Genomic DNA, 27581 nt, shown 5'->3' on the forward strand with positions numbered 1-27581 from the left:
ACCCCCGTACCGCTATTCCCCGCCAACTCCAGCCTCGATGCCCTGCGATGAGGCTCTGAACATGCAGGTATGAATCAGACAACTCCACAGCCACGTAATGCAAATGTCCAATCCAGGTAAGAAAAGAAAAACTCCCAAATGCGCTCCAAAGTCCGTGCGCGCAGTTATTAAATTAAATCTCAGACTTTAAACATCGTAGTAATCTCTAAGCTAAATTCCCTACATCCCAGGGTATGTTTAAACCAAACGAGCTCCTGACTCACGGGAGCCTCCGTGACCTGCTACTCGCCGGCCGCCATGTTCCCCTCCCTCAAACAGTAGAGATTTTAAGAATTTGGTGCAGGACATTAAGCACATGGGGGAACATCTCTCTGATCACTCAGCAGTAACACTATCACTCAAGGTGCCAGTAAAATCGATCCTCAAGAGATAGATACTTGATCGTGCTATTCTTCTGGAGGAGGGCATAATTGATAAGCTGACCCTTGAAATGAAAGCCTTTTTCTTAACAAATGTAGGTACTGCTTTGGTACAAGTTGTCTGGGATGCATACAAGGCCTTTTTAAGGGGTCTCATAATATCTTTACAAATTGCCTGACATAAAAAGTATAGAGCCAAAGTGGAGGGGATAGAGAAGGAAATACAAGAGACAGAATATGACCTCACCACACATCAGAGCAACCCTTCGGATGCAGATGTTCTATCAAACTTACAGTCTCCTAAATCAGATTTGGGTGGGGTGCTCGATTCAAGGTTAAAAAAGAGGTGGCAAGCCAGCAAATGAGCTCACTTTGAGTATGGAGAGGGATGCGGAAAGCTCCTGGCAAGGAAGACCAAACAAGATCTGGCAGGAGGTACCATCAATGAGCTAAACTCTGTTGTCCCAGGGAGCTTACTTAAGACTCCAGCTGAAATTGAAAAGGCTTTTCCAACGCATTTTGAGAATGTTTATCGTGAAGATTTATCTGTCCAGGAAGAGGAAATCAGAGACTGATTGGTTCAGGTCTCCCGAATAGAATTGCTGAGGATAAATCTCTCAACATGAACATGCCGATATCAAGTCCTGAGGTTAGAAAAGCCATAGTAACTGGCAAAGCTGGAAAAGCCGCTGGCCCAGATGAGTTACCGGCTGAACAATATAAAGCTTTAAATGAGGCCCTTATCCCTGTCATGACGACATTATTTTCTCACATTTTTGAGGAGGGCGGGGATATACCGTCATCTTGGAATGAAGCAACAGTAGCTTCAATTCTTAAACCCTCAAAATCACCACGCTCATGTGACTTGTACCGGCCTATCTCTCTGCTTAATATTGATTATAAGATATTTGCAAAAATATTGGCAGAGAGGTTGAATGGAGTGATAGAGGGCCTACTCCTTAGGGATCAAAAAGGCTTTGTCCGGGGCAGAGGAATCTGGGATCTTACTTATAATCTGATAGGGGCAATTGATATAGCAACTCTCTATAAAAAACCTCTGGCCATAATCACCCTAGATGCCACTAAGGCATTTGAGTAAATTGGGTCTATCTAAAGTATATATTAAAAGAGAGTAATCTAGGGGAAAATGTTGCAGGACAGTCTCCTTGATGTATCAAGCACCCATTGCTAGAATTCTGGTGAATGGGAACCTATCTGCACCAGTCAAAATCGAGCGAGGTACAAGGCTGGGTTGACCGTTATCCCCACTGCTTTTTAACTTATACATTGACCCTTTAGCTGAAAAGATTAGACAACATCCAAGAATACCTCCCTTTAAATTTAAGAATTGCAAAAGGAAGGTGGCGTTTTAGGCCGATGACTTAATGGTATTTACATCGGACTTGAATGCCGCAATTCCGATAATCTGCAAGGAAGCACAGAACTTTGGTATTGTTTCAGGATATGAAATAAATGCAGCAAAGACTGAATGTATGGCATGGAATCTAGACTCTAGTTCTCATTTAACAAAAAAAGTGTTGAGATATCTGGGTATACTGATCACTCCTAATATCGATAATATTACAGATACAAATCTTCAGAAAATCAAAAAAGAGATACATAATTCTTTAAGGAGCTGGGCTTATCTACCTTTGACCCTAATTGGCAGAGTCAATCTAACAAAAATGGTGGTGCTTCCTAAAAGAATCTTTTTATTACAAAATATTCCTCTGGCTTTTAATGAAGAAAGCCTGAAGAAACTCTAGGCAAAAATAAATACTTTCATTTGGGCATCGAAAGGTATTAGAATATCTTGGAAGAAATTGCGTGGAAAGAAAAATAAAGGAAGGCTATGCCTCCCAGATCTAGTTTTATACGCAAGAGTATTTCTACTAAATGCTGATGGACATACCAGACAGCTCAGGTATTGGTATCATGCTGAAAGAGATGCTGTTAGATCTTGACGGAGGACGTCAAGGCTTTTTATACAAATATGGCGACCCAAGATTCTTTAAGAAAGTTTGCTTAAAGATATTGAAAGGACTAGCCGGTACATGGTTTAAAGTAAAGAAAGCTTTAAAAATGAGTTATTTCAGTGCACTAGCACCCATCTGGAACGCTCCGGGCTCACCAGAGCGGACCAAAGACTCTCTGGTAACTCCTTTGATAAAAGCCGGAATCCTGCGTTGGGAACAAATGATACTGGAAGTTTCTTTGCTGTCTTGGGATATCCTGAGTACACTTACAGATAACGGGTTGTCCAAATTTGAGGACTGGCATATAAGAAGTTGGCATCAAGCAATTGAGATTGCCGTGGGCATGTCCAATGAACTGGAAAAGACACTGAGGAGAAAAATCTCAAAAAAGAATGAGGTGGCGATTCTTTATTGACTATTGCTGGACCAGGCGGTGGGTGAATTTAAACTGCCAACAGAGCTGTGGGGAGAGAACTTGCCTGTCGTCCACATTGAAGATTTATGGCAAGTATCTCACGACCTTTTACATACTACAGTTCAACCTGCAAATTTACGAAGAAACCATATTTGTTGTATTCACAGGGTGTACTGGTCCCCCTTAAAGCTTTCTAAATTTTCAAAATGTCCAGCGCCAAAGTGTCCAAAATGCCTCCAGACTAATGCTGATGATGTCCATATGTTTTTAACTTGTCCAAAGTTGCACCATTTCTGGTCGGCTGTAAGTGGAGGTATGGAAAGTATTTTTGGTTTAAGAACTCTGGTAAGCATTACCTTGGTGTTCTTTGGGTTGTTTCCATATTATGAGTCTATGTCTCGGTGGGAAAATAAGCTATGTTTTTATCTGATTTTACTAGCATGAAGAGAAATATGTAAATTGTGGGTTAGGGATATACCTCCGACGTTTTTAGATTGGGTGATCTCCATTAAATATACAATGAAGCTTGACAGAGTTAAATTAGAAAGAGATAAAAACAACATAAAAGATTTCTGGGCTCCATGTGAGGAATGGTTGGGCACTCTCTGACTATCAGGATGTACTTGTCCGATGATTATGCCTTTACACTGATTTACTTCAGCCCTCTGGTTTCTGTGAGGCGCCCAGTTGGACACAGAACAAGTCAGCAGAGAGGCTCTGTGTAAAGTTTATCCATCTAGAGTTCTCCAGTTGGTGCCATCTAAGAGGGGGGCCACAGGAGTTAATCGAACAGCTCTGAGTTTATTTGATGGCGAATGAGAACAAACAAAAAAAACAATATCATGTCAAATCCTTATGTTTCTTTTGGGCAGATGTTATAGATCAACTGCACAACATATGTATTCATTTAGTCATTACATATTTAATCTATTTATTTATTCATGCATTTATTTATGGTATTCATAGAGCACAGTTCTAGCTGGGGAGGCAGCGGGGTACTTTACATATAACAAGAAAGATTACAGTCAGACAACACCAAATAACTACATTCTTCATCATTAGTGCACACACACTCACCCCAGTTTCCTATTGTCCAGTGATTTTGAGTCGCTGAAGTGCTTGCTGCAGGTTTGCAGATATGTTAGCATTAGCACTCGTTCCCTAAAAGTCCTAAAAAAGATAGAAAAAGGGTTATGATTATAGTGGTAATGATTATTATGATAATTTCACCAGATCAGAAGCCCTATTGTGCCATTTTTTCCACCTTCGTTCTTTATTTTCAAGCCTACGCTATCCACAAAGGCCAAAATCTATACTTTTTCAGGGAGGTTGACTACACGGATCAGAAACACATCAAACTCCTATCTGGCTAGAACAGTGCAACCCTAAGTTGCGGCCAGAGCTCTATGATCCTAACATAATTTTTTATTTTTATTTTAATTTAAAATGTTGATTCTAACCCAGCTGAGTGTACCCTAAGATAAAGGAAATCTGGATTTACACCTAGGTAGTTTTAGTTAAATCTGGACCCCGCTTATGACCAGAACATTACTATTTTGATCTCCCTCCCTAATGAAGTTGAGACCACCATGTTAGTATCATCTTAACATAGTGGGTCGGACTGGACGATGATGAAATATGCCACAAAAGAATGGATGAGGCCTCTCCGTCCATTTTGCTTTTTGGGGCCATTATTATGTAACGCATAGCTTTTCAGATGCCTGATAAAATACTAGTTGTGTTATGATTTCAAGTGTAGGGGATGTACAGTAGGCAGACCTCCAGATCATTTCATGGTGTGATTTAATAGAAATCTGTTCCCTGCCCAGGAGAGCATTCTCCTGGACAGGGAACACAACTATGCTTGCTCGTTAACACAGTAATGGAGCCATAATGATTATGACATCACTTATTACAACACTCATGCCGTTCTGTGACATTATTGATAACATCATTGATGACAACAGAACTGACATTGACAACAACAACACTTTGCATGATGTGGGCATGAGCTAAAGTTACATTAGGGCACGAGGTATACTTACTTGAGATAATTATAACTGGTGAATTTCAATGGTTTTGTTAGTTTAAATGGTATGTTTAAACTGTCATATTTATCTAACTATAATGTCCCTTTAACATATATATATATATTTTTATTCAAATAGCAAACACTCCTATGAAACAAGACCGGAACCTGTGGGAGGTGGTGCACGCACCAGGGGAGTACCCGGTAATCCAAATAGCCAAATTCGTCTCACACCGTGAAATAAGTGCACTCTCAGGACACAATCCAATTACAGTTCAAGAAGTTTAATCCACTCTAACGCAACGCGTTTCGGCAGTTACCCCTTGCTCACACGTATAGAGACTTACAAAACAGTCCGTAATATATACCAGGAAGTAGAGTCATGAATTTACATAGACAGCAAAAAAGGACCAGCAGGTAGCGCAAATGCCTTAATCATGGTGGCCATTTTGAAATGAGCAACTATGTGATGGATTACCTACATAGTGTAGTTATTCTATGTTTCACATGCTACATACATAGCAAAAATAGGTACTGAACGTAATTGCACTTCAAATTAAACATTTGTGGAATCAAACGATAGATCGATAAATAAATTATTAACAATAAACATGATATTGGCGGCCATTTTGTAACAGTACATTCCTCGTGGTCCTACAATAACTAATGATGCCTCTAGTCATATCGATGAACCAAAGGTACCTAATGTGTGCATGTGCGTCTATTCCTGGTAACATACGTGAAGGAAAAGTGATAAATATTTAAATAAAGTGCATTTTATCTCTTTCGTGTTAAATCGATCCTCAGTATCGTAAGGAATAAATAAGGACTAAGATAGTAGCTTTTTCATATTTGTACACAGGAAAAAGAAAAGGCAGAACACTAATAAATGGCAAGTGCCAAAATAACTTAGAAATCCTGTTTTGCTAAGTGGAGAAATGTGTGTAAATACACAAATAACAGAGGAACGTGTCCTGAAAATACTCTAATACAATCAATACAACATATGATCACATGTAGGGCAAGTGCCCCAGGAGGTGGCCATGCAATGTTACTGGCTATGTCATCCAATGTCCATACAAAAGTATACCCCCACTATCATAACGGGTCAAATTTGTTCGGATAATGCCTGTACCAATTGAAAATCCATTCATAATAGAAAGTAAAAAACAGATAACGATATTCAAACCAGATCAGGTGTGCTAGACTGAAGTGATGTGACCTCGCCTTGTGCCTCTGGAAAAAAGGTTAGGAGACCCGTGACCGTGTACTACCTCAGTAGTATGGGCCACTTCCTTTCCTCCTGCAGTGAAAAAAAGGGGGGAAAGAGAAGAAAATAAAATAAAATAGATTAAAATCAATTTTCAGAAACATAATATACATGACAATATAGTACAGTTACTACATGTCCATTAAATTCCCTAGGAATACAGGACAGATGTCAAAGGGCAGAGAACTGGTTACTTCGTATAGAGGTGTATTTGGTACTCTTCATCAAGATTAAGCCCTCCTGGGCTCTTTGTCTGGAGATCTATGATGTACCTAGATTCCGTCTGTCTGAGTCTGAGTGGCCTGGTCCCTCCTCTGGGTGGTCTAGGAATATGTTCTAGAATAAAGAAGGTTAGCAGGGTGCTATCGGAAAAGTGGTGTTGTTGGAAGTGGCGTGCCACTGGATATTGTTGGTCCTGATTAGTGATAGCTCTCATATGTTCAAGTACACGTTTTTTGGCTGGATGGATGGTACTTCCAATGTACTTGAGATTACACGGGCACTCAGAAAGTATGTTACAAATGGAGTTCCACATGTGAGAAATTGGTTTATCTGTTTCTTTCTGTTATTTACAGTGGTATACTCCTTCCGCATGCGGCTATGCTTACAGGCCCTACAATGCCCGCATGGAAAGAACCCTCTCAATCCTTGGTCTTTTATGGTGTTGTAAGGAGTGATATCACTCTGGACTAGTTTGTCTCCAAGGCTCACACCCTTTCTGTAGGTGATGCTCGGCCAGTCATTGATAAGGGGACCAATGTTCGGGTCACTCTTAAGAATATTCCAGTGTCTGGTGATGATATGTCTGACATTACTAGCATTCCTATTGTATGTGAGGATGATTCTAGTATTACTCTCCTGATCTTCGGTTATTGTGGTATTGTGTACTCTTGTGTGTGGTGTGTCTTTGCGTTCAACCTGTTCTACTTTCTTGATTGCTTTGTTGAGGACCTATTGTGGGTATCCTCTTTCCCTGAATCTGGTAATCATGGTTGTTTTTTCCTCTTTGTATGCCGTCTCTGTGCTACAATTCCGTTTGGCCCTAAGTAGTTCCCCATAGGGTATGCTCAATTTCAGTGGATCAGGGTGGCTACTAAGTGCATGTAGTAGGGTGTTACCTGCTGTATCCTGACGGAAGAGTTTAGTTTGTAAAGTATTCCCACTGACCTCAATTTTGGTATCCAAAAATGTCACTGATGTTTTGCTAAGTGTGCATGTAAGACTGATGTTATATGTATTGGTGTTAAGTTTGTTGATAAATTCTTTGGCTTCGATCTCTTCTCCTTTCCACACCACAAAAATATCATCAATATAACGTACCCATAGTACCACCTGCTCTGTTTCTGGAAAGTTAGTGTTATCCAAAAAGATTTCTTCTTCCCATTTGCCCATGAACAGGTTTGCAAAACTGGGGGCAAAACAGGTCCCCATTGCGGTCCCTGTAATTTGCTTATAGAGTGTGCCATCAAATAGGAAGATGTTATTATTGAGGCAAAATTCTATCATCTCTAACAGCATGGTTGTGTGGGCCTTTAACCTGATGTGTCTGGTTCTTAAGAATTGTTTAAAAGCCTCTATGCCTTCAGTGTGTTCAATTATAGTGTAGAGTGAATTCACATCTAGTGTGATAAGGAGATAATCCTCTTCCCAGAGAATGGGATAACCACGTTTAAGAAAGCAAAATTCCTCCCATTCGAGTATGCCCATATCTTTCCAATTGGTCAGTTTTTCCCAGATGGCTTCCACACTACTGGAGTAAACATCTCTCTGCACCACAGTGTAAAAACTAGCATCCGTCAATTGTTGTAAGGCTTCTGCCACATATTTTTCTCTACTTAAAATGACCACATTACCTCCCTTATCCACAGGGCAGATGACAATACTTTGATCTTCAGCCAAAGATACAAGTGCTTGTCTTTATGTATGGGTTGTTCTCTAAACCATTTTTTCCGTCTGAATTCGATCAGGTTCATATTAACAACTTCTTTTTCCTGTGTACAAATATGAAGAAGCTACTATCTTAGTCCTTATTTATTCCTTACAACACTGAGGATCGATTTAACACGAAAACAGATGAAATGCACTCTATTTAAATATTTATCACTTTTCCTTCACGGGTGTTACCAAGAATAGCCGCACATGGATACATTAGGTAACGTCAGTTCATCTATATGACTAGAGGCATCATTAGTTATTGTAGGACTACGAGGAATGTACTGTTTCAAAATGGCCACCAATATTAACAATATAATGTTTATTGTTAATAATGTATTTATCGATCTATCATTTGATTTCACAAATGTTTAATTTGAAGTGTAATTACGTTTAGTACCTATTTTTGCTATGTATGTAGCATATGAAACGTGGAATAACTACACTATGTAGGTAATCCATCACGTAGTTGCTCATTTCAAAATGGCTACCATGATTAAGGCATTTGCGCTACCTGCTAGTCCTTTTTTGCTGTCTATGTAAATTCATGACTCTACTTCCTGCTATATATCACAGACTGTTTTGTAAGTCTCTATACGTGTGATTAAGGGGTAACTGCCGAAACGCGTTGCATTAGAGTGTATTAAACTACTTGAACTGTAATTGGATTGTGTCCTCAGAGTGCACTTATTTCGCGGTGCGATACGAATTTGGATATATATATATATATATATATATATATATATATATATATATATATATATATATATATATATATATATTATCTACTGGCGGTCGCCAGTAGATAGTTATAGTTACAATCTAGTTTCCATAGGAAATCTCAAAATTCTATTTTGAATAACTTTGGCGCCGGTTGACGAATCCTCGCGAAATTTTCAAAACTAATGGGGCGCTCCGTTCAGCTCCTACCCTGAAAGTCTCGGGGTGATTCGTCAAGCGGGGGCCGAGAAAAAGGGGGGGTCCCAAAACGCAAGGAAGTGCCTTTTGCAGGTCTTGTGTAAATCTGTTCAGTATTTTCTGAGAAAATAGCATTTAAAAGCATATCAATATCTATACGCTCGCACCGTGCGCGCACTGTGCGCGCACCCTGCCGTGCGCGAGCGCAATTCTGATTGGTTGTTAGATGTCGGTAAACATTCGAATCGGCCCAAACCAGGAAGTGTCGGCCGCCATTTTGTCTCTCGCAGTCTGAGGGGGTGAAAAAAAAAGGTGGAGAACGTGAAAAGGGGGCAGAGTGGACAGTTCCTGACCCCCTAGCCTTGGTCAGGGGGTCACAGAAGGACCCCCAAGGGCGAAAAAAACATTTTTTTTTTTTTAAATAAAAATCGCGAGGTGCGTGCACGTTGCGCGCATGGCGAACCGTTGGCGCTCGATGCCCAAAGCGCAACGAGCGCCCACAGCGCGCGCACGGTGCGCGCACGGTGAAAAACCTGAAAAAAAATTAAATAATTAAATACATAACTTAGCATTTAAAAAAACGTACAAATTCACTGAAAAAACCATAGGTTTCACACACGTTATAGTTACGAATTAGCATTTAAAAAACCCTGCAAATTCACTTAAAAAACCATAGGTTTCACACATGTTATAGTTAGCTGGACATTTAACTCGTAAAAAACCAATGAAATTCCCCCGTTATAGTTAGTGCAGGCAACTATAACTCACGCGACCGCAATCCTCTGCTGATGACGTCAGATATTACATCACTGATGACATATGTGTCTTTATGAAAAATAAATATTTGTAATATATGTATAGCTAAAGATTAATGGAAGAAGACATGGGTAAATAAGTGTCTAAATACAGTGATGTAATATCTGACGTCATCAGCAGAGGATTGCGGTCGCGTGAGTTATAGTTGCCTGCACTAACTATAACGGGGGAATTTCATTGGTTTTTTACGAGTGAAATGTCCAGCTAACTATAACATGTGTGAAACCTATGGTTTTTTAAGTGTATATATATATATATATATATATATATATATATATATGTAAACATATACACACACAAATGTATTACTCAGTGGCAGTCGTCACTGGGTAGTTATAGTTAGGTCAGCTGTTCCATAGAAAAATCTTTTTTTGTGTTGCTAATAACTTTCGGCCCAGCTTGATGAATCGCCACAAAACTTTCCAAAAATATGGTACTTTTCGACTTGTTTGAGCATGGAATGTTTCAGGGTGATCCGTCAAGCAGGGGCTGAGAAAAAAAGGGGGTCTCAAACACAAAATCCCCATGCATTTTTCATAGACTTCTTTAGACAAGGCAACAGCAAAAATTGCTGAACGGAATTACACCATATTTGAAAGTAAGCTAGCTCTTGGTATGCAGATTGTGCTTTTTGTGATGTGGTGTAAATCAGTTCAGTAGATTTTGAGAAACTATGGTTCTAATAAATATAGATGTCGGGAAAGTTGGTGTCCAAATATGCTCTAATTGGCCAATTTAAATGGTATTAGTCAATCCTGATTGGTTGGTTTCAACCTGAACCATATGTTTTGGCAGCCATTACAAGACCCAGGGACATGGCCCCGGTGTTCTGGAAATGAGCAAAAATAAATTGAGGGGGCAGAGTGAGCACACCCAGACCCCAAATGGGATCTCCTGGGGACCCAATGGGAACCCATCTTTATTGACTGGACATGCTGTGGTAGCTGTTACAGGACTCTGGTACAAAGACCCCATCGAAATGTGTTGCAGTTAATAGCAAGTTTTGAGGGTCACAAAAGGAGCACGCATAAAGGGTGATACATAGCAGACAAGTTTTCAGATTGCTCATGTGTGACATTTCAATGGTTTCAGTGTGCAAATGAGTGACATTCTAATGTCAAATGAGTAATACTTAGAGTGACACTTGTGCGTAGATCGAAAGGTAAACCGGCACTTCGGTGACTGTGAATTTTCTGTTGCTGTTTCCAGGCATGTCACACTGCAATGAACATATGCCTAAAACTAGCCAAACCAATCGGCCTTGCTAATGCTAGTTAACAGAATAAGATCAATGAGAAGTGATTATAATTTTCTTGTGAATAATTAGAATTGAAAAGGTTTCAGATCTGAGAATATTTGTCTGGGAATTGAAAATTGCATGGTCTGTAGGGTGGGATAGTGGTCTTCACAGTGTCTCAATCACGCTAATTCTGCCCTTCATACCAATTTCCTCAGCAGTTTCTCATGCTGTAAACCACTTACGCCCTTTTTTCCCTACACGTATTGGAAATCCTCCATCTGTATATCTAACATGTCATGTTCTTCATCATCACCACTGTATTCACCTTATCTTTCTGCATTACTTCCTTGTGTCACGCCCTTTGGTATTCTCACTCCCTCTTCTCCCTCTCTGGCTCTCTCCTCACCTATAAATACAGCAGTATTTAGACACCTTTATTTCTCCTTCACATAAAGTAATAATAATTACAATAGTCAGTCAGTCTATGCACTCTGCAGGGAAGCTACAGTTTGCATGAGGGTGTAGGCCAAATAACTTTATGACCTACCGAGAGGCACTGTGAGAAAAGTTCACTAGCTTTAGCCTCAGCTCCAGAGTTGTAACCCACCTATAATCCGAACTCTTCGAGATACCCAGAGGCAACTCCATTCATAGTATGCACTATAAAAGTATCAGACGTCGCATAAGAAACAAACATTGGTAAATGCATTAGGTTTCGCCTATGTGATTATCAAATATAAGTTACTGAAGCTTAAAAACCACTTGACGGTGTTTACTGCCTCTCCAGTTGTTTGTAACAGTGAAATTTTGTATGTGCTGTGCGTCTATGATTCCCCCTTTAAAATAAAGAATTATAGAGGAGGGTGAGTGAGTTAAATGAGACAGTAGAATAATATTGGGAGATTAGCATTAGGTTACCTGCATCAGGCAGAAGTGTATAAACATCAATTATGGGGGTCGGGATGCACACCTATCTTTTTATATTTGTCCAAACATTATCCTATGTTCAAAGAGTGCGTGCAAACTGGTATGGGTGCCTTTGCCCAAACGACACCAAGTAAACACGGTTATAGGGATGAGGCATTCTCTGCGCCCCTGCCAGCTGCACAGCTGAAAGCACCATGGTGGAAGTTTTGTTTTTGGTCCTTTTTCATCGCTTAATCATCATAAGCCATTTATAGAAGTGTATAAATACATTTTTTAATTTGCAGGTAGATTCACCTCAGCAAGAGTGAACATGCTCTCCTTCTCCAGACACAGCATCGAGCTGGCTCACTAACAGGACAGCTACAGCATCACTGACTCCGAGACCTGACAAGGACAGAAGTGACATCACACACCACAGACACACATTCATTGTCCTGGGACCACACACCTCAATTCACAGAAGCCGAGTACAAGGTGTGTGTATTTCAGCATTAGCAGATAGCCCATACCCACACGATAAAGGCAACATCCAAAGCAGACTAAGAAGCTCTAGCTGTTACTAGCTCAGACAACGCTATTAAGTACAATGCTGCAGGAAAGAGTTAACAAGCATTTGCAATGCAATAGGTCTTGCATTTACTAGAGTTTGAGCTATTGGCATTGTATTGGACTGACTGACTAACATTCTCAGAAATGCCTGATGATACAGAATCTCTTTTGCATACTTTATACATCGCAAGCTGGAGGAATTAATCAGCCAGCCATGTACACCATTTGACCTATCAAATGGTACCTACAGAGCTTAAGACCTCCTGCTTCCCAGCCATATCAAGAAAGGTAGAGCTCACTTTGTTCTTGCCCTTGAAAAAAGCAGATTTTATGCCACCTATTTACACAATCACATCACAAAAGAGTGACCTATGCACATATTTATTTGGCAGAATCACTCCTTATGCTTTTTTCTGAATTACCTGTAGATATACCTTTTGGTTATCCACTCAAATATTTGTGGTAAATAGTTGATGAATAAGCTGCCCACTTTCCCTTGCTGTTTGACGTGTAAATAGTACACCATGAGGGTACTTGATTTGGGTGAGTTGTCCTATGTCTATCTTTGCGGATGGTGCATTTCTTCTTTCTCACTCATGTTAAGATCGCTGTGGGCTGCAAAATCTTTTATCTTTATTTAATACAATTGATTTTTAAAATAGGCCCGACGTCAAGCTGTCGAATCAAAAACAGTGATGTAGATACCCGAAAAGCCATTGCTCAAATGAGGTTTGTTGGCTCACAATGAGATGAGATAGCTTGGTATGACAATATGGGCATCAGATGTATTAGTTCTGCTTTATGTACTGACCAGACACAGCAATATCTGAAACATTCACATGTAGATGGGGGACGACATTAACTTTTAATTCGAAGTTGGTGAGAGTGGAGTATGTTGATCTTTTATAAAGCCCAAGTTATTTTTTCTTTGGAGCAGAGTTATATGGTCACTGCCAAATAAGAGAAATCGTTGTTGGAACAACTTCTGGCCCTTCCCAAGATGACACTGGTTATTCCTCTCAAATGTGAACAATAAATAAGATTATTTGAACTAGAGATGGTATTGAGGCCATTACTTTTGAGGACCAGGATATTGTGAAGCAAAAATCTTGGACTTTATAAGAGGGAATTAAAGGGGAAGTGGAGTTTTGAGGTGCTGATCATTAAAATTGTTAAAGTATGTAAAACAAACTCTAATCTTGGTCAGGGCAAGTACTGTAAAGCCTATAAGGGAAGGGGGGTCATTGATTGCTAAGACCCAAGTTTGGGAATGTACTGAGAGGAGATGACCGGAAAATTGCATAGATGCAAAATTATAGAATTTGAGATAGAAGTTGTGAGTCAGAAAGAGAATCCTATTTCAATTGGACATATGTCCTTCCATAACTCAAACTTCATGTAAAACTCAAAAATGGGTTGTTGTCAGTGCCTTTGACTGCTGTTAGGAGGGCAATTGGTTATGGGATCTCAGATAAATGTTTACATTGTGAGAACCATCTAGAAATAATTACACATTTTTGTTTACATGTCCCCTAAACTAAGAACTTAGAAAATACTGTTACAAAACATTTCTTGTGATAGCTCAGGTTATAATTTTGAAGAGTGTGCTGAAGTTTTGTAATACTTTGGTACTTTAGGCCAGAAAGTGGTAAAGGCAGTTTCTAAATTCAAAAGCAAAGCAGTGTTTCACCGAGATAGGTTTGAGAGTTGCTACTGCACAATGGTTGCACTAGGCACATTCTAGAGGAAGAACTTATTGTTATGATTGCACCAAGAATTGGCTTTTAATTCTTTTAAAACTTGATGTATTCATTGTGGAATGCCTGTTTTGTAGGTTTATACAATTGTTATGATATACTTTTTATATTGTGTACATTCAATTAAATACTGTGATCTGAATAAATGTATTTTTCGCTTTTTTGACATTTACATGGAGGTAAAGGAAAGGGAACACCCATAATTCTGGAGCAGGATGAAGAGGAAGGAGGTTTCCACAGACAAGAGTATATTTCCTGTGGAAAAAGTGCCAGCAAACGTAATTGTACATGATGTACAGTTACAGCAACAAAAATGCCAATTCACAAAACATTCTTGAAATACACCTGGAAAACTGGCACTGTCTTTTGTGAATCAAGCTCTATATTTCTCCTAAGAGGCAAAGCAGATGTATAATAATCTCAATTAACGTTTCTTCCGATTATATGTACTTTTGAATAAGCACAACAAAAATAGAAAAAATATTCTAAAATAGTAGTACATTAATCCTAATTTTACCTGTGTCTGTAAAAATGTAATAATTGTGTGATATGACATTTCTATATCCAATGCGTTTTCATGTAGGTCATGGATGTGAAGATTCCTCAACTAACATCAGTCCTAACTACAAGATAGATATTAATGTTCAATTCCTATTTAAAAATAAGATTCAAGATATTTCTAGACCATTTCATATAGTTTATCCTTTATTATCAGACCTAAAATAACTTGATCTCGAATAACTAAGGGGAGCACAAAGGCATGACAACTTCCTTAGCTGAGGCCAGTCCAGTACATGTTAATGGTTATGTGGGGATCTGCAGAAAAAACTGAATTCCATGAAGTGTGTGGTTCTATCCCTGGGGAAATCCCTTAATCTCGTGGCTTGATCAATAAAAACTGGGCACGTTTAAAAACAAGTTAGTCACACAATGCTGAATGTAAACCCCACAAAGAGAAAATTGCTCCTCTCAATCTGACCTTCCCATCAAGAGGCCGCGGTGCTGCCACCAGCGCTGTCTCCCTATCTCTCCACGAGGCTGTGAGTTCAATGTTGCTTGTGTTTGTGACAGTGAAATTGAGTTTGAAAAACGAAGCAGCGATGAAAACTCCTGCTGAACCTGTTCTGTTTGCTGTTTTGATGCCTGGCGCGGGCATGGACTAGGCCTTCACTTCAAAGCTCGCTGCCCTGTCTCCCACTGTATACAGAGCATCACTGCCAGCCAGTGTGGCTGATAAGAGATGGAGGGGACTCGGGCCCGGGGAAGGCTGGGGATTTGTAGGACCCTCATGTGAAGAAGCAGTGGACAGGCGCGTTCTCTTTCATCTCTCTAATGCATTTTCTGCACGAGGGAATCGAATAAAAGCGAAGACCATTAAAAAAAAAAAGGGAAAGCGCAGGCACGCCAAGCGCGCGTTGTGCTGAACGCGTGAGCCGTACGGGTGCACATCGCCTGTCCGGGTGCGTGCGTGCACGCCTGTCCGGGCGCGTGCACATCTCCTGTACCCCTTCGCTAACAAAACCGACGACAATAGATCTCGTCAAGACGACAGCGCATGCGCTGCGTCGCTAGGCGAGACCTAAAAAGAAGTACAGAGGCACAGACAGCAAATGAGAAGGGTGCTGTTGAGGATGTGTTTAACAGACTGGATAGGTGGGATGCTGTTAGACAACTCTGTGAATGGTGCAACAGAAGGGAAAGGTGGGCAGGTGAATGTCCAAGCATACCAAGTGTTTCTGCCATGCCATGGCGTCACAAGGAGTGAGTTATATCCAGAAATCTTTTTCATGTTCTGGGGATTGGCAAGTAACAAACAGTCATAGGATTTTAGACAATTCTTCATCATTCACTTGACTACATTCTGAAAGTGAAACCAGTTGTTACCTAGCAACAAGGGGAAGACATGTAAACAACGAGTGGCTCCACATCTGAGTGGCGCCCTGCCAGCAAGGCATGGAGGGACTCGAGGTGGGTTTGGAAAGAGACTTGGCCTTTGAAAGTAGAATTGTGGTCAGAGGCCTGACAGATGAAGACATTAGGGCGAGGAGAGAAGGTGAGGTGGGGAGAGAAGGGGAGAGAAAAGGGGCAGCAGCAGGAAGAAAAAGGTAAGGTATGGTTGAGGCAATGAAGTGAAAGAAATGGATCTCAAAAGATGGGACAGCCTGGGTGAGGGAAGGCAGAGACATGCAGGGGGTGTGTTGATGTACCTCTCCCCTGAATCAGTACCCAATTGGCTGTCACACGCTGTTTAGATAAGGCCGCTGCGCCATCAGTTACTAAACTATAACTAACTGCGCATGCCCATATTAAAAATAATCACAAAATGAAACATGTCCAGAAGGAGTTCCCCGTTTTTTCTGCCTTCACTTGCGCCATCGTGCAGTGTGGGCTCAGATTGGGTCATGTTTGCTCTGCTCCCATTAGACGCAAGTCTGGCATGCTTTCTTTCTCTTGGGAGGCAGGCCCTGATTGGCTGCAGTTCTGACAGCTCATAGGGGCATATTATCAAGCACGGCGTTAAAATTATCGCCGCTTTAGCGGCAGAAAACTGCCGCTAAAGCGGCGATAATGGGCTTGATAATATGCTGCAGAGAATTCCAATAGAAGCCCAGGTTGACACCAGAACATGGGCTTCTATGGGAATTCTCAAGGGCATATTATCAAGCCCATTATCGCCGCTTTAGCGGCAGTTTTCTGCCTCTAAATTTAGCGCTGTTTCTTGATAATATGCCCCATAGTGCTTTAGTTTAGAGAAACTGAAGCTCCGTTTTAGATAGCACTTATAGAGATCCTACGGAAACTTTGAGTACACATGGTGGGGGACGGCCAGGGAATCAAATGGAAAGAAAAGGGATGTAGAGGGTTACGTAGAATACATTATTTCATTCACCGTCTGGGACGAAGCAACGAAGGATAGAGCTCCCTGACAAGTATCACGGGAGAGGAGAGGATGTGGAGCAGCGACCATAGCTGCTGACTCGATAGCAGGGGATCCCGGTCCAAGTCTTGGCGGCGCAACATCCTGTGATTCTGGACAAATAACTTACTCTCTCAGGGTGATAAGTTGGCCAATATAAATTTGCTATTTTGATCAAAAGTATCATGCAAGCCGAAAAGCTAAAAGATGCAAAACTATCAGAAAAATTAGGTCGGGACGAAGGAAAGAGCTCCCCGACAAGTATGAGGGAAGAGGAGAGGATGTGGCGAAGTGGCCAGAGCTGCTGACTCGGGAGCTGAGGATCACGGTTTGAGTCTCAGTGGCACCACATCCTGTGATTCTGAGCAAATTACTCAATCTCTGGTTGATAAATTGCCGTAAATAAATCTGCTAATTTAAAGTACCACACAAGACGAAAAAGCAGAAAGAGGCAAAACCTTATGAAAAAATAGTTCCACCAAAGTGGATGTTGACAATATTTGGCTACGGGGAAACTGAGAAGAGAAGCTGAGGAGGAACAAGCATTGGTAAATGCAGGAAAATATGCTACAGCCAATAGAAATGGAGGAAAGGTTAAGTGGCAAGCACAGTAACCAATGAAAAGCCAGGAAAGCAAGGGGGCTGGATGTAAGCCCCTTTTAAGATTTATATTAAAAACAATAGATTTCACAAGCACAGCGCAAGCGCTGTGCAGGCGAGAACTACAAACTACAGAAACACATCTGGAAAAAGGATGTTTTCATAGGAAAGATAATGTGAAATGTAAACAGGAACCGTATCACTTATGTGGATTACACTAAGGGAAGGCTTTACCATCATTCTGTGCGCTCTATAGAGACGACAATAATTGGATGACCATTTGATGTAGTAGGAACACCTTTATGAGCCACCAACAGGTACTGTGAGAATCTCTGACTGCCTTAATCCTCACTGCAGAACTTTCAGTCATGCTTCATAATTAATACAACCAGCCATAAAGTGAACGTACTCAGACTCTTGGGGGAACCTCAGTTCTCTTTTCATGCACTGTACAAGAGTCCTGTGTTAATGGAAATACGCTATAGAAACAGCGCTGGTATATAAGTATGTGTTAATATTTAATGCAAGATTAAGTAAAGCAGGGTTGGACAGGGACAGGTAATAGGCTGAGCACCAAAATAAATGTGGCACCCATTGGAGAGTCAGATAGCATAAAAAGTGCCTATGATTGCAAATCATTGTAGTTTTGAACATGCAAAGACAAGCTGTATGTTTGGTTTGCAATCTATGTGAGACTGCATGCCTCTGTGCTTGTTGCAGGCAAAGTTTGTGGTTATATGAGGGTAATAAACAGTAACAAAACGGACCTCCAGTCCATAAAAGAGACCCACATGCATCTAAAACAAGGGCCCACAACACTGACCTGTCAACCCAGTCCTAGCGCTGCCAGATTGTCCTGTGGACGGTCTGTTCCTTGATTGGAGATGTGAACAGAGCACAGATAACTTGCTCAGAGTCTGCGTGTGTGTATCTCTCACCAGACACAGGCCAATTATAGTTTACGGACGTGCACAGGGGAAGCAATGCACATTCATTGTAGCAAGCTGGGAGGTTTCCATAGCAATCCTCCCAGTCACCTATTCTCTGGGCCAGCTCAAGCAGCAGTGAGAGTAAACAAATGAGTGCTGCCAATACCCAATCCTCCCTGACAACAAAGCGCTTCGATCAGTGAATTTTCAGAGGAGCTATATATGAGTGACAAATGTATTTTAGTGCAGGAATGTAGAAGCGCTGTACAAGTGGGTACCTTATTACCTATCAGGATTAATTTTCTTTACATTATATACATTTTATACATACGCACCTACAGAATCCTGACCTTAACATCAAGGAACTCTACCCCTTGGTCGATGGACCAATTAGTTGGACTGGTTGATGGTGAATTAGAACCACCTAAATCACAATTAAAGCCTAGGAAACATTTAATTATTTTCTGAAATCAATTAAAGAACCACAAACTCATTTCTTATTAATTCAATTTTGTTTATCTGATAATAATTCTAAGGGTTAGCATTTATTCACTACAGTTCATAATATAAATTCAATTTATGTAGAAAGAGAACACAAACATTTAGTAAATAAGCATGAATTCAGAAAGCGCAGATAATGAAGTACCAATTAGCAAGCGTCTGCGACTTTCTGAGTAAACAGAGAGTTATCCGCATTCTCTGGTACAATCTCCAGGATAGATTGTCCAACCCACAGCAAAGATCAAACTGTCAGACAAAATAACTTTCCAAAAATCAAAGAAACCCAAGGCAAACCATGGAAATTGTCACCAGCTCAATGCAGACCCAACGCCATGAAAGATCAACCCGATGTGCACCCCCCTTTGTAAGATGATGGTTTTATATACCCTTTTTCCCTATTACTTCATTCTAACATGCAACAATTTAGGGGTAGAGAAATGTTCTGATTGGACAGTTTGGGGTTATCTGTAAATTTTCTAAAGTTTCCCAGGGTAAACTGGTTCTCCATGAAGACTTGCCATAGGAAAGCGTAAATTGTTTATTGTTCATTTTGCTCCCAGGTGAAAGTTGTGAATGTTACATTTAGAAGAAGAGAAGACATTTCTCCACAGGTTCTGTATTGTCCTTTCCGCTGTTCTCACACCGTTGTCAGTTGGCAGGCAAACACGTTCCTAACCTTGACAAGGAACACGATATCACAGCTCTGGGGTCATTTGGAGATCTCCATGGTCATCCGATTCTGTGCAGAAACCATCGTGCTCTCATGGTGGCGTTTTCGGTAGAGACTCCGTCTTGGGTACTGCGGCCTAGTAGGCCCGAATGCCAACTTAAGCAAAAACAGACATAACAGTAATTAAAATATAGAAATGGAGATTCTAATGTTTAAACCCACACCAATCCCAATATATTTTAGTATTTCCCTAGCTGTAGCAACATTTAAAGCGGTAATACTCATCATTTTGTAGTCTTGGAAGCACAAACAATCACAAAGCAACATAAATCATGCAATTTTCTATTTCACCACAATCTAAGGTTAGTTTGCGTACCATAATTAATTAATTAATTATTCTGCCATGCAATTAGCATTTTAGTCCCACGTGTATCTCGTGTTTATCAAGGTGCAAAAGTTGATTAGTAAAATTTAACTGCAAACCAGTTAGTGCAAGTTAGATTTAGAATGATTACGTAATTAATTTCATGCAATTTAGAGGAGGTATACAAAATGTTGTTTTACCTGCTCCATCAGGGTGAGATACACCAAAATACATTACAACAACCCTCGATGCCTGGTACCTGGCAGGGCAGACTCTACCCCACTCCACTCTACCCTATTCCACTCCATTCTACTATTTGTCTTTCCACTATACGTTATTAGATTCTACGCCACTCCACTCTGCGCTACTTCTCTCTACTCTATTTTACTCTATGCCACTACACTCTACCAAATTCCACTCTATACCACTACACTCCACGCTATTCCAATCTCTGCTACTCCACTCTATGCCACTTCATTCTATGCTAAAACACTGTATGCCACTGCACTATACACCATTCTACTCTACCCCAATCCACTCTACAACACTCCACTGTATACTATTCCACTCTGCGCCACTTCAGTCTTTGCCGCTCCAGTTTACGCCACTCAGCTCCATGCTATTCCACTCTATGCCACTGTACGCCACTCCACTGTACACTATTCCATTGTATGCTATTCCATTGTACGCTACTCTACTCTACACCACTCCACTGTATGTATGTATAATGCATTTCTAAAGCGCACTGTGACCAGACTGGTATACTGGTGCTGAAAACGCCAGAGTCATGGTAAGAGACAGAAGAGGAAAATTGGGTGGGGGGGAGAGGAGTGGCTATCGTCAGAACTGTATAATCTTGGTAAAAGCCAGATCTTAAGGGTTTTCTTAAACTTGAGCAAGTCAGCCTAAGATCTCAGTTGAAGGGGGAGCTTGTTCCAGACCTGAGAAACTTAGATGACGCATCCCCCTTGATGCACCATACTGAACCTAACAATCTTCCTGGAGCATATTTCCTTAGTCTGGTCTGCAGTGGCTTTGGGCCATTGTTCTGAACGGCTTTAGATGCAATGCAGACCGATTTAAAAAGAATCCTCTGTTCAATGGCTGGCCATTTAAGGTCTCTGAAAGCACTGGAGGCAGAGGAACTCGGCAATCTATTTAGAGTCAGTTTAGCTCTAGCAACCTGAACTCTGTCCAATTTCCTAATCAGAAAATTAGGAGCTCCCAATAGAAGGGCATTACAATAGTCCAGTCTGCTAAGCACTACACACCTAGCGATTAGAGATTTAGCTTGAGCAGGTAACATTTGAAAAAGCTTTTTAAGACTCTGTATAAGTGCAAAGCAAACCCCTGCTACTCCATTGACATGCCTTTCGAGAGAAAGATGATTGTCTAAGATGAATTCAAGGTTTCGGACCTTCTCTGAATAACCCAGAGGAGCCTTCGTGGGGAGAGGCCAAAGATTCAAGGACAGAGGTATCGGAACCTTACTGGGAGTAGACAGCAGAGGAGCTCTATTTTACCTCCATTTAGTTTCAGTGAATTTACACTTATCCAATTTGAAACGTCCATTATACAGAACTGAAAGTTACTAATAGTGTAAAACTGATTGTTATTAAGTGGCAGAATCAGCTGAGTATCGTCTGCATAATTGATTACAGTGATCTTATAGGTTTTAATAAGTGAAATCAATGGCTTGATATAGACATTGACCAAAATTGGACTGAGTGACGATCCCTGTGGGACTCCATGTGAGATATTCCTGAAACTAGAGCAGAAGGGAGGCAGAGCAACAGCCTGGCATGGATCTTGTAGGTATGATTTTAGCCATTTTGAAATGAGACCACCAACACCTACTGAGGCTAATCTAGTGAGCAGGCTGTGGTAGCCCATGTGGCAAAGGCTGCTGACAGGTCGAGGAGGACAAGCACCATAGAGTGACCGCTGTCAACCATCCTATGAATTTCATAGGTGGCACAGAGTAAGGCAGTCTCCACCCTACTTCAACCTGCACCATTCCATTCCACGCCACTCCAGTCTATGCCACTTGTCTTTACGGCACTTCACTCTACACTACTGCACTCTTGCTATTCCACTGTATGCAACTCCAATTTATTCCACTCCACTCTACACCACTCTACTGTACTCTGTTCCACTCTACCGTCACTCCACTGTACAATCACTCTAGTCTACTCTACTCCACTGTACCCCACTCCAGTATGGACTAGTTGACTGTACGCAACTACACTCTACGCCACTCACCGTACACTATTGCACTCTATGCCCCTCCACTCTACTGCACTCCACTCTACGTTATTCCACTGTATGTAACTTCCCTTTATGCCACTCCATTGTACGTCACTCAAATCTACATCCACTCCAGTCTACACCACAGCACTCTACGCTACTCCACTTTCTGCTTTCACTTTCTGCTATTTCCCTGTATGCCCGGCGCGATACTGTACAGTATTCCACTGTATGCTACTCCACTCCACACAAATACTCTGCATGCCACTCCACTGTACGCTTTTCCACTGTACGCCACTCCAGTCAACACCACTCCACTGTATGCCGCTCCTCTCTACTCTACGGTATTCCACTGTACGCATCTCTACTCTACTCCACTCCACTGTACGCTATTCCACTGTATGCCATTCCACTCTAAGCTACTCCTCTATACGCTAATCCACTCTATGCTGCTCCACTTTACGCTTTTCCAGTATATGCCACTCCACTCCACTCTACTCAACTCCACTCCATGCCACTCCACTGTACTCCACTTAATGACATTGTACTCCACTCAACAACAGTCTATGCTCCTCACTCTCCCTCACTATACTCTACTCTATAGCACTCCACTGTACAACAATGTACTCCTGTCAATGCGAGTCTACAGCACTCTTCTTTACTCTATGCCACTGCATGACACTCTGCTCCATTGTGCGTTACTCTATGCAACTCCCACAATACCGCTCCACCCCACTACACTATATTGTACTCTGAGACACTACCCCCACTCTGCTTCTGTGTACTCCAATACTGCACTCTATGCCACCCCACTGTATGCTATTCTATGTCACTTAACTCTAAGACACTCTATGTCACTCCACTCTACCATACTGTGCCACACTCTACTCTACTCCACACCACTCCACTGTACAACACTGTAATCCACTCTGTGGCCCTCAAAACTACTCCACTCTATGACACTTTCAGACACTCTACAACATGCCACCCCACTGTACTGTACAAGACTCCAATTTATGTCAGTTTACTCGACTCTCCGCTACGCCTCACCACAATACTGCACTCCATGTGATGCCAGTCTACTACACAACACACCACTCCACTCTGACACTTCACTCCATTGTACATTATGCAACTCCACTCTACTCTACTATACGTCACTACACTATATGGCACTACACTGTAGGACACTCTCCTCCACTGTACCATACTACACTCCACTCAACGGCACTGGACTCCACGATTTGAATAACCTTTTTATTAAAATAAAAATCCATTAAAATTAAATGAAACTACAAAAGGTTAAACCTTAGCTATAGTTAGGAAAACTTTAGTTATTCTTTCTATAGAAACCAAACTTAAACTGCACAAACAAAAAGTCTAAAGTTATAGTTATATCTTAAATGTATAATTTATAATTTATGCACCACCTTCAAATTATCATAACTCACACTCCTGTATACACAGTGTAGTGAACTAGGCAGTCACACTGCATTTACTATACCCAGTGCCTTCTCCCTGCACCGCTTATATCCTTTCATATTACATCATTTATACCATCTGAAATCATAGCATTCATAGCAAAATGTATGACATTGCGAATCACATAAGTGAGAACACAGGGCATGGGAGAGTAGCAAGAATTAGTTAATGTAGCGTGGCTACTTAGTTCACTACACTGTGTATATAGGTGCACAAGTTATAAATATTTGAAGATGGTGAGTAAATTATAAATTTAAGGTATTGAATGTTTGCCAGTCGTTTCGAGGCTCGTCTTTCAGAAAAAAGAAGTCCTAACTGCGAATTATTTCCCAGAAATCTAACAGCCATATAATTGATACCCCTGCATGAACACAGGGAAACCACCTCTCCCTATTCAGAATCCCACATCGTCCCAGATCTTACTTCCTTGCCTCCTAACATATCTCACCTTCAGGCAGCAATTCATAACATTTGGAACAAGATAGAATACATAGTCAGTGTTATTGACTCTGTCAGTAAATATGAAATCCAGAAGGCCTCTGCTCTAAGGATCAAAAATCTACTCTCTTTCCTCATGTCATGGCGACATAAACTAAGCAACAGTTGCCCTTGGCTATCTGCACCTAGCAACAATAAGGAACTCTTCCCTAAGAGAGTTCCTAATTGTATCTCTAAAGGTTATATTGATGTTGGATCAGTTTCTGCCAGAGCATGCAGAACATCCGGTGGCAGAAAGCATGCTCTCCCTCGATTAGTGAAGAGACCTAATACCAACATTCTGATTTGTGTTTCATTGACCCCTACACAAGGAATTGATACAAACCAATATGAAGTGCTTCTTACATAATTGCAAATCTGTGGCTACGCACTGCAAGGAGATTATTGAGACAATCCAAACTGTCACATTGACATCATATTTCTCTCTGAACCATGGCTCACTGATCAATCCACTCCTCTAATCAACATACTAATTCCCCCTAACTATGTGCTCAAACATCTGGACCGGGAAGGCCTTTCTGAGGGGGTGGGGGGATCTAATGCCCATTCATAGAAACTTGATTAAACTCAATTGTGTCAAAGTTGGAAAAAAAAATCATGCCTGGGATTGAAATTCTAGAGAGCAGATAAAAATGAATACAGGTTGCACATTATTTACTAACCTCTAGGAGATAACCAAATGTCATTGAACAATTTATGGAGCTAATCACAGAACAGGCCTTATCGTCTATTTCGGTGAATTCGGTCTACAACAGATTGACTCTGCCGACTCTCAGGTTTTCCAACTGAACGCCTTTCTAATTGCCAACAATCTTACACAACTCTGTAAAAATATGACCCATGCACAGGGAGCAACCCCGGATCCTCTGATTGTCAATGAAGATGCTGTTTTTATTGATTCCATACTACCGGCCTACTGGTCTGATCTCTACATTCTCTTCTTCTCCCTCCATTCAGTTATGATGCAAACAAAAGATCTTGCAATCAAACCAAAACAGTGGGTGAGATATAATAGACAAATTAGTACGGTCGAGCTTGTCGTGATAATTAAATTACAATTGATACTCCCAAATGAGAATAAGTCAGTTGTACATTTCACTAATTATACAATGAAACTATGAGCAGCGTCATGGAAGGACTAGCGCCACTGAAACTGATGTATCAACAATAATAGGATCTCCCACCAATGGTAAAATAAAGAACTTAATGAGGAGAGAAGACAACTTAGATTAGTGGAACGAACATGAGTACAAAATCCTTCTACTATGAATCTCTCCATGCTTCATACTGAAACAAGAAAGTACAAAACAATGTGTTTGAATCTAGAGCTGCTTTTTTCAGAACACAATTAAACCTAGCATAAAACTTGTCCCAGGAAACTATTTGAGTTTATTAAACAACAATCCGTCCAACAATGAAAATGGACATTAACTCCAATAAAGAAGATGTGATGAACTGTCAGATTTCTTCACTTAGATCAAAAGATTAAACTTTTGCTTCAAAGGGAGCCGTTAGACATTCATTCATTTTTTCTCAACTCTAAGAACAATGCTAACTGGAAGGTGATCAGGGAAGTTAGTGAAACCATAGTTATCAGAACAATAGCCATTGCCAAACCAGATTTACACATTGCAGACTTGTTCTCCTCCACACTGATTAAAGAGGATAGCACTTACATTGAGCTTCGCCAGACTCAGTTGAATAATTCTTCATTAGTACTGGATGAAGCCCCAAACTGTTTGAAAATAAGGCAGGTAATACCAAGGCTGTATAAAAATGGATGCTGACCTAGGGGACCTGAACAACTTACACCCTGTCACGAGTCTCCTATTTCTGACTAAACTTCTAGAATGCTGTGTCGCACTACAGCGGAAACAATTTTTCAAAGGCCACAATCTTATAGATGTTTTTTCAGTCTGGTTTAAGAACATGGTGCAGTACTGAAACAGCGATAGCACAGATCCTGGACGATGCTCTTTGTCTCCAGGACAAAGAAGACTTGTGCCTACTTATACTCCTCGACTTGTCTGCAGCATTCCCCACAGTAAATCATAATGTTCACCTCAACACTCTCTAAGAAAGAATGGGAATAAACAGCTGGTTCTGCTCTTACTTGAAAATCACTCCCAAAAACCATAATAGATAGATTGCTATCCAGTTTAGTCCCTGTCTTGCAGGAGGTCCCAAAACACTCGGGGCCCGATTCACAGAACAAACTTAAGACTAAATCCTAAACTTAGTACCAATCTGGTATTCACAGAATGCACCTAGTACTTCTGGTATTCACAGAATGAACTTACTACTTTAGCGATTCACAAAATGAACTTAGGACTTTTGCTATTCACAGAATCCATTTACGACCACTAAACTTACGTCCGCACCCGGGCCGAAATTTCCGCCTCCGGAGCGGAGTTTCCGTGCCCGGAGCGGGAAGTCCGCATGCGGGCCGGAAAGTCCGCTTTAAGGGCGGAATACCCGCTCTCGGGCCGGAAACTCCGGCCTCGGGCCGGAAACTCCGGCCTCGGGCCGGAAATTCCGCTTTCGGGCCGGAACATCAGAATTGGGACCAGACTACATTACTGTTGCCATTGATCATTTGAGCCAAGGGGAAACACCTGTCCAAGTCCCTACCATCCCCCACCATGCATCAGCTGACGCACTCCAGCCAATCCCAGCTCAGCAGCACGTATAACTGCAGAGCAGACACACACAAACCCTTTCAACATGTCACTGAATGTGTTTGTTGCACTGCCCCTTGCCATGCAGCAAAACCACTTGAGGAGGAGGAGGAGGAGAGCCAGAGCAGAGAGGATCTTCAGACAGAGGATCAACTTATTTGGAATGTCCAGTCAAGATATAAGGGCCAGGTACCGTTTCCCTCCAGAAATCATCTTGGATATGGTATGTGAGTGGGGGCAGGAACTTGACTCCGTGACCTGCTGCTCACATGCAATACCAGCATACCTCAAGATCCTATCAGCACTCCATTTCTTCGCCACTGGCTCATTCCAAAGGGTCTCCAGTGACCATGTGGGCATATCCCAGGCGAGCCAGTCGCGGTGCCTGCATCAGGTACTGCGATGCATCACTGCAAGATCCCACCTCCACATACATATGCCACCGAC

General features: G+C 41.2%; 1 protein-coding gene across 5 annotated transcripts in view; it reads right to left on the minus strand.

Moving 5' to 3' along the window:
- LOC146862268 (TRAF-interacting protein with FHA domain-containing protein A-like) overlaps nucleotides 1–27581 on the minus strand; it is a 198625-nt gene that overhangs the window by 26174 nt on the left and 144870 nt on the right. For 3 of the 5 annotated variants that reach the window (XR_014978111.1, XM_085641430.1, XM_085641428.1), the window contains 2 exons: nucleotides 6029–6142; nucleotides 3888–3980 (listed from right to left, as the gene is read on the minus strand). The gene's annotated coding sequence lies outside the window, so the exon portion shown is untranslated. Of the gene's footprint in view, nucleotides 1–3887; nucleotides 3981–6028; nucleotides 6143–27581 lie in introns of those variants that run through there. The other 2 variants (XM_085641429.1, XM_085641427.1) reach the window with 1 other exon arrangement.

The sequence above is a fragment of the Triturus cristatus genome, chromosome 2_2 (genome assembly GCF_964204655.1).
Source record: "Triturus cristatus chromosome 2_2, aTriCri1.1, whole genome shotgun sequence".
NCBI classification, from domain to species: domain Eukaryota; kingdom Metazoa; phylum Chordata; class Amphibia; order Caudata; family Salamandridae; genus Triturus; species Triturus cristatus.